At 49.2% G+C, this 7,924-nt stretch overlaps 1 pseudogene; it reads right to left on the bottom strand.

Annotated features, from left to right (window-relative positions):
* Nucleotides 1-217: 217 nt before the first annotated feature.
* On the bottom strand, nt 218-4,056 carry LOC139443711 (mucin-2-like; annotated as a pseudogene).
* Between the last annotated feature and the right edge of the window lie 3,868 nt (nt 4,057-7,924).

Here is a 7,924-nt window from a genome sequence, read left to right as displayed (position 1 = left end):
AGCCTGTTTGCTAGACAAGAGGAAGTAGTGGCCGCATCACCTTCTTGGCGACCGTCATATACGCAGTTTAAGTAGTTCCTTGATCTCCTAAACCTCGAAACCCATCCCAGATCGAGTGTAATTATTCATGCAGGGACTTGTTATGGTAATGTGGGTGATGTAAATGTAATATCCATATCATTGTAATATATTTGTAAGTATCAAGGTTTTATGCTTATTAGTGGTGGTGGGTGAAGTGGGTGGAGGGGTGGGCAAAATGATGGAGGGAGGGTGGAGCGGTAGTGGGTGTAGCGGTGGTGGATGGATTGGTGGTGGGTTGAGTGGTGGTGGATGGAGCGGTGGTGGATGGATTGGTGGTGGGTTGAGTGGTGGTGGATGGAACGGTGGTGGATGGAGTGGTAGTGGATGGAGCGGTGGTGGGTTGAGTGGTGGTGGATGGAGCGGTGGTGGATGGATTGGTGGTGGGTTGAGTGGTGGTGGTGGATGGAACGGTGGTGGATGGAGTGGTAGTGGATGGAGCGGTGGTGGGTGGAGTGGTAGTGGATGGAGTGGTAGTGGGTGGAGCGGTGGTGGATGGAGTGGTGGTGGTGGATGGAGTGGTGGTGGAGGATGGAGTGGTGGTGGAGGATGGAGTGGTGGTGGTGGATGGAGTGGTGGTGGAGGATGGAGTGGTGGTGGATGGAGCGGTGGTGGAGGATGGAGTGGTGGTGGAGGATGGAGTGGTGGTGGAGGATGGAGTGGTGGTGGAGGATGGAGTGGTGGTGGTGGATGGAGTGGTGGTGGAGGATGGAGTGGTGGTGGTGGATGGAGTGGTGGTGGTGGATGGAGTGGTGGTGGAGGATGGAGTGGTGGTGGAGGATGGAGTGGTGGTGGATGGAGCGGTGGTGGAGGATGGAGTGGTGGTGGAGGATGGAGAGGTGGTGGACGGAGTGGTGGTGGAGGATGGAGTAGTGGTGTGTTGAGTGGTGGTGGACGGAGTGGTCTTGGCGGGTGGTGTGGTGGTGGATGGAGTGGTGGTGGAGGAGGGGTTGTGGTCGGTGGAGTGGTAGTAGATGGAGTGGTAGTGGGTTGAGTGGTGGTGGGTTGAGTGGTGGTGGACGGAGTGGTAGTGGATGGAGTGGTAGTGGGTTGAGTGGTGGTGGGTTGAGCAGTGGTGGATGGAGTGGTGGTGGACGGAGTGGTGGTGGGTTGAGTGATGGCGGATGGAGTAGTGGTGGGTGGAGCGGTGGTGGATGGAGTGGTGGTGGACGGAGTGGTGGTGGGTTGAGTGATGGTGGATGGAGTAGTGGTGGGTGGAGCGGTGGTGGATGGAGTGGTGGTGGACGGAGTGGTGTTGGGTTGAGTGATGGTGGATGGAGTAGTGGTGGGTGGAGCGGTGGTGATGGAGTGGTGGTGGACGGAGTGGTGGTGGGTTGAGTGATGGTGGATGGAGTAGTGGTGGGTGGAGCGGTGGTGGATGGAGTGGTGGTGGAGGATGGAGTGGTGTTGGGTTGAGTGGTGGTGGACGGAGTGGTTGTGGCGGGTGGTGTAGTGGTGGATGGAGCGGTGGTGGATGGAGTGGTAGTGGGTGGAGTGATGGTGGATGGAGTGGTGGTGGAGGATGGAGTGGTGGTGGTGGACGGAGTGGTGTTGGGATGAGTGGTGGTGGACGGGGTGGTTGTGGCGGGTGGTGTAGTGGTGGATGGAGCGGTGGTGGATGGAGTGGTAGTGGGTGGAGTGATGGTGGATGGAGTGGTGGTGGAGGATGGAGTGGTGGTGGTGGACGGAGTGGTGTTGGGATGAGTGGTGGTGGACGGAGTGGTTGTGGTGGGTGGAGTGAAGGTGGGTTGAGTGGTGGTGGATGGAGTGGTGTTGGGATGAGTGGTGGTGGATGGAGTGATGGTGAGTAGAGTGGTGGTGGATGGAGTGGTGTTGGGTTGAGTGGTGGTGGATGGAGTGATGGTGAGTAGAGTGGTGGTGGATGGAGTGGTGTTGGGTTGAGTGGTGGTGGATGGAGTGATGGTGAGTAGAGTGGTGGTGGATGGAGTGGTGTTGGGTTGAGTGGTGGTGGATGGAGTGATGGTGAGTAGAGTGGTGGTGGACGGAGTGGTGTTGGGATGAGTGGTGGTGGACGGAGTGGTGTTGGGATGAGTGGTGGTGGACGGAGTGGTTGTGGTGGATGGAGTGAAGGTGGGTTGAGTGGTGGTGGATGGAGTGATGGTGAGTAGAGTGGTGGTGGATGGAGTGGTGTTGGGATGAGTGGTGGTGGACGGAGTGGTTGTGGTGGGTGGAGTGAAGGTGGGTTGAGTGGTGGTGGATGGAGTGATGGTGAGTAGAGTGGTGGTGGACGGTGTGGTTGTGGTGGGTGGAGTGAAGGTGGGTTGAGTGGTGGTGAAAGGAGTGGTTGTGGTGGGTGGAGTGGTGGTGAATGGAGTGGTGGTGGTGGGTTGAGTGGTGGTGGGGGATGGAGTGGTGGTGGATGGAGTGGTAGTGGGTTGAGTGGTGGTGGGGGATGGAGCGGTGGTGGATGGAGTGTTAGTGGGTGGAGCGGTGGGGGATGGAGTGGTGGTGGGTTGAGTGGTGGTGGAGGATGGAGTGGTGGTGGGTAGAGTGGTGGTGGACGGAGTGGTTGTGGCGGGCGGTGTGGTGGGGGATGGAGTGGTGGTGGACGGAGTGGTTGTGGCGGGTGGTGTGGTGGAGGATGGAGTGGTGGTGGAGGATGGAGTGGTGGTGGTGGACGGAGTGGTGTTGGGATGAGTGGTGGTGGACGGAGTGGTTGTGGTGGGTGGAGTGAAGGTGGGTTGAGTGGTGGTGGATGGAGTGATGGTGAGTAGAGTGGTGGTGGATGGAGTGGTGTTGGGATGAGTGGTGGTGGACGGAGTGGTGTTGGGTTGAGTGGTGGTGGACGGAGTGGTTGTGGTGGGTGGAGTGGTCGACTGGTAGTGTGAAATAAATACAACCACACCATATCCCTGTCTGACTGAACAACACCTTACCCATCTCCTGTCGGACTGAACAACACCTCACCCATCTTCTGTCGGACTGAACAACACCTCACCCATCTTCTGTCGGACTGAACAACACCTCACCCATCTCCTGTCTGACTGAACAACACCTCACCCATCTCCTGTCTGACTGAACAACACCTCACCCATCTTCTGTCGGACTGAACAACACCTCACCCATCTTCTGTCGGACTGAACAACACCTCACCCATCTTCTGTCGCACTGAACAACACCTCACCCATCTGCTGTCGGACTGAACAACACCTCACCCATCTGCTGTCGGACTGAACAACACCTCACCCATTTCCTGTCGGACTGAACAACACCTCACCCATCTCCTGTCGGACTGAACAACACCTAACCGATCTCCTGTGGCACTGAACAACACTTCACCCATCTCCTGTCGGACTGAACAACACCTCACCCATCTCCTATCTGACTGAACAACACCTCATCCATCTTCTGTCGCACTGAACAACAGCCTGAATAACTACTTGAATTATCTTCGCAATCTTCAAGCAGCCCAGAGTTCCTGACCAGTTAGTGAACACCGACTTTATATACGTGTAGTTGGATTTATTGCTATGAGACGTAAAACCATTCTTGTCCACTTAACCATCACGGTGGGGTACAGAACTCCCAAGTAAGCTATAGCTGTACAAGGATCTGGTGGTGAGGTTCGATACCATGGCTGATTACTCTTGCTGCCAGCCACTGGTTTGCCTGACCCATAGAGGAATGTTGCGGACTGCAGTGCTAAAACAAGAAATTTGTAGACGAGTTGATCATGATCAAAAGCGAGCTGAAATTAAAGAAGGCCTGACTCATGTCCGTCTCCCAAAACGCCAGCAGGATCAGGGCGGTGGCAGAGGTGAAATGCGTGATGATGGCCATGGTCTTGATGGCCATGACGACCATTGTTGTCGGACCAGTCTTGCCGTCATCCCGATCAGTTGTGGTTACCCCTAGCTGTAGCCTCTGAGCGAGGTTCTTTCTAACGCTGACAACGATTACGACGTTGGCGATGAACAACGTCAGCATTGGGATGAACGTCCTCATCAACATCGTCATATATCCTGAGTAGATCTGTTTATATGCGTACGACCTTCCAAACACAGACGGTGAAGATGATAGCATTGTAGCGAGTCCCAGGTCAGCTCAGGTAGGGGGAGGGCGATCCAGTGAGGTATGTTGAAGACGATTGACGCCACTAGTATCACAGCAATAGTTTTGTACATGAAAGTCTCCCTCATTAGCCTACTCTGACGTAAGGAACGAGCAACAGCCAGCCATCGCTGGACTGCAATGAAGACGGTTAGATAGATCTCTGCGAAATACAATGTCATCCCTAATGGGTGGGGGATTGGCAATATACAGTTTCTCACCTTGTCAAAACTGCTTTCGGTTGGATCTTCAAATCCCGAAATCAAAGTAACCGAGAATTATGCGACAAATGTGAAGAAACGTGAGATATTTCAGCAGTTTCATTCCCGCGTGAGACATCCTGTTTAGGACATTTGCACCCAGGGCGTTCCCGACTAGACCAAACGCACCAACTATGACGAATGAATATATTTGATACATCTGAGGTGCTTTGAGGTCATACCTATAGATTTTCCGCTCCGCGTAACTGTCGTCTCGACTTGGCTCTCAGGATAAAGAAACTGAATCCCAGCCCCCCAGAAGGATGGTGGCCTCCAATAAGCCCGTGACTGGGATACTAGCCGTAGCCCTGTCGATGAAATTACTTCATAAAACCAGAATACTGAATCACAGCTCTCCCAGAAGGATGACGACCTCCACTAAGCCTGATGACTTCAGGTGATCCTGATAAACCTGTACAGAACCAGGCAGGGATTATCACAACCTGTGCGCACAGGGATACTAGCCGTAGCCCTTTCGATGAAATTACTTCACAAAACTAGAGAGTTGAATCACACATCTCTCAGGATAACGACCTCCATTAAGCCTGGTGACTTCATGGGTTCCCCATATACATGCACAGAACCAGACAGGGATCATCATAGCGCACACTCACTGTGATAATAACCGTAGGCCTATCGATGAAATGACTTCATAAATATGTTATCATGTATGACGGACAATAATTAAGGTTTTGTGGGTCTATCACCAGCGTCAGTTAGTAACGACCATGTATATGTGTTTCCGCTGTATTGGTCTACAATAAACTCACTTGTAGACAATAAGACATTGGTCATTTCCAACAGCATCGGAAACATGAACCGTTTATGATTACTACTTTCGGCGTTCTCCAGAGGATATACTAACAACCGAACACATCCACTCGATCGCTATCTTACAAGAGAACCGGCATTCACCATCGCAATGCCACAGCTACGGAGACTACAAGACGCATCCCTGGTTTGAGGAAGATATCGGACCAGACTGTCAGGAACCATCTTCGCGAGGCTGGAATCCGACCCAGAAGTCCAGTTATCGTCCCTGTTTTGTGACATACCGAAGTGGAGACGAGTGTGGTTTAGCGATGAATCACTATTTCTTCTTCACCGGCGAGATGGGAGACAACGTGTTTATCGTCGTCGAAATGAGCGTTTTGCTCCACATTTTGCACGTGAATTGGCGGTAGTGTCATGGTGTGCGGGGCCATATCCTACACCACGAAATCTGACTTGGTTATGGTTAAGGGAAATTTGACAGCAAATCGCTACATGAATCAAATTCTTTAACCTCACCTTCTTCCAATCATTGACCGCCAGAGGGAGCTGTTTCAACAGGACAACGCTCCACCGCACACAGCTCGTGTCACGGTAGACTACCTTTATAATGCCAAACATCAAGTACTGCCCTGGCCGTCGAGATCTCCAGATCTCAACCCAATCGAACACCTCTGGGATGAACTCGATCGATGTGTACATAAACATCAGAACACGCCGCAGACGCTCCCACAACTGACCAACGCGTTACAAGCAGAATGGCGCAGAATTCCGAAGAACAGTATTCGTACACGTATCCAGTCAGTGCCGAGGAGTTGCTGCCCGGGTCGGTCACACGAGATACTGAGTTCAGCGCAATCGTGTGGCCTTGTGTGACATGACAGTGAACAGTATTCAATGCCTTTGTGCAACGGACAATATTTGACTATCGAGCTCCAATTTCATATTTGTATCTATGATATCAAATTAATATATCGACTTTAATCAGTAAAATAAATTTACTAAAAATCTACCTGTGGGTTTCTCTTTTTTTTTTCTTTATTTTGAAGAGTGTATGTTGCTGCTTTCTACTGTTTCCGGTTATTTCAAAGTGTGTCAGCAGTTGGGTTGGAGAGCCCAAAGTCACGCGGGCCGTGATGAAACCAACGGGTATGGTGATGGCAGACCAAGGATTGTAATCGGGCTAAATCTGGGATTCAAACACCCTTGATCTCAGCGGATCCTGGCATAACAAAATGGCACAGGTGTCAAACTGCTTTTATGTGTTGAGAAATCCAGTTTCTTGTTTCATTGTTCATTTGACTATCCTAATATAATACTCAAAGGTATTGAGGAGCTGTAACTCATTCGTCTCCCTCACAATAATCCGTACTGATGACATGAACACATGCTAACATTGTTATGTACACTAATGTTGCCGTATTTACTTTTGTCGTTGTGTGTAATGATCAGCGTTAGTTTGTAATATTGTATGAACGCTTCAAACACTTTGGTGTCATTCTCAGGCGAAACGTAAAATCAGAGCGTCTCTCTCATGATACTTGCACACATACACGTGAACACATCACTCACACTATAGTTTGGATTTAGTTCCTCGCCTTGGCCAAATGTGTGATCAATGTGTGCTCAAATATTTCCATACAAAGATGTTTTCACTTAAATTATTTGATAGGCATTACTTAGAAGTTGACGGATGACAAGGTAGACACAATTTTATGGATAACAACTTCTTTAATACTGTGAAAAGCGACGTTTCGGTATAGATCCTTATACCGTTGTCAAGCAAGGATCTATACCGAAACATCGCTTTTCACAGGATTAAAAAAGTTGTTATCCATAAAACTGTGTCTACCATGTTTTCACTTGTCTGTCTTTCCATGCTGTCTTTCTGTACCGAGCACATCGTGTCTTCCTTACAACTTATTCCCGTTCTTTTCCGCAGATCCTGAGGGTGAATGGGGTGGTATCTTTGAAGCATGCTAAACAAGTAAACAAATAAACATATAGCAAAAGGCTTTTAATACGTGCTTTGATCCACATCACATTAATATTTTATAACTAGACTAAGACTACTTATACTACTCAAAAGTAGTTAAGGATCACCTGATTCTTTCATATTACTATAGTTAATCTATCATGTCATGACAGATTTACTTTACCATTATGAAAGAATCGGGTGATCCTTAACTTCTTTTGAGTAGTATATCAAACGTGACCAACACGTTGTGATATCTAATTGACAATTGAACTTAGAAATGTCAGAGGTGTAAATGGTAGTTATTTTCGAAATATCCACCGTGGTTGCCATTGATCAAATCATGTTTGAAACTTCTGAAGTGCAATGTGCCAATAAAGGCCGCCAACCCCAGAAATCAGCGCTGTGGTGCGAGGGACGCCAATAAATTCGTGTTTTGTACTCAAATTCAACATATAGAATAATAAACGTGACGTAACAAATTCTTTTATACATTTTATTTTTTAGATAATTTTTTCAGTAATTCAATTTTTTTGAAAAATAAGATGCTCTTTGGGATTCAGAAGAGGGCGGGGTAGGCATCTCACATTTCAAGGCCATGTAGATAAATCACGTAACAGGGTGGTTTGGGTCCATTAGGTCCAATATGGACATAGGGGACTTATGCAGTCAATTGAAAATAATATTTCAAAATAATACCCCCACGCCAAACGAACCCATATTAATCTGAATGGATCCGCCTTGAGATTCAGAGGAACGACGCACTAAG

This window comes from Haliotis cracherodii, unplaced genomic scaffold (genome assembly GCF_022045235.1).
Source record: "Haliotis cracherodii isolate W230 unplaced genomic scaffold, xgHalCrac1.p SCAF_5, whole genome shotgun sequence".
NCBI classification, from domain to species: domain Eukaryota; kingdom Metazoa; phylum Mollusca; class Gastropoda; order Lepetellida; family Haliotidae; genus Haliotis; species Haliotis cracherodii.
This window is presented reverse-complemented; position numbering and strand designations above follow the sequence as displayed.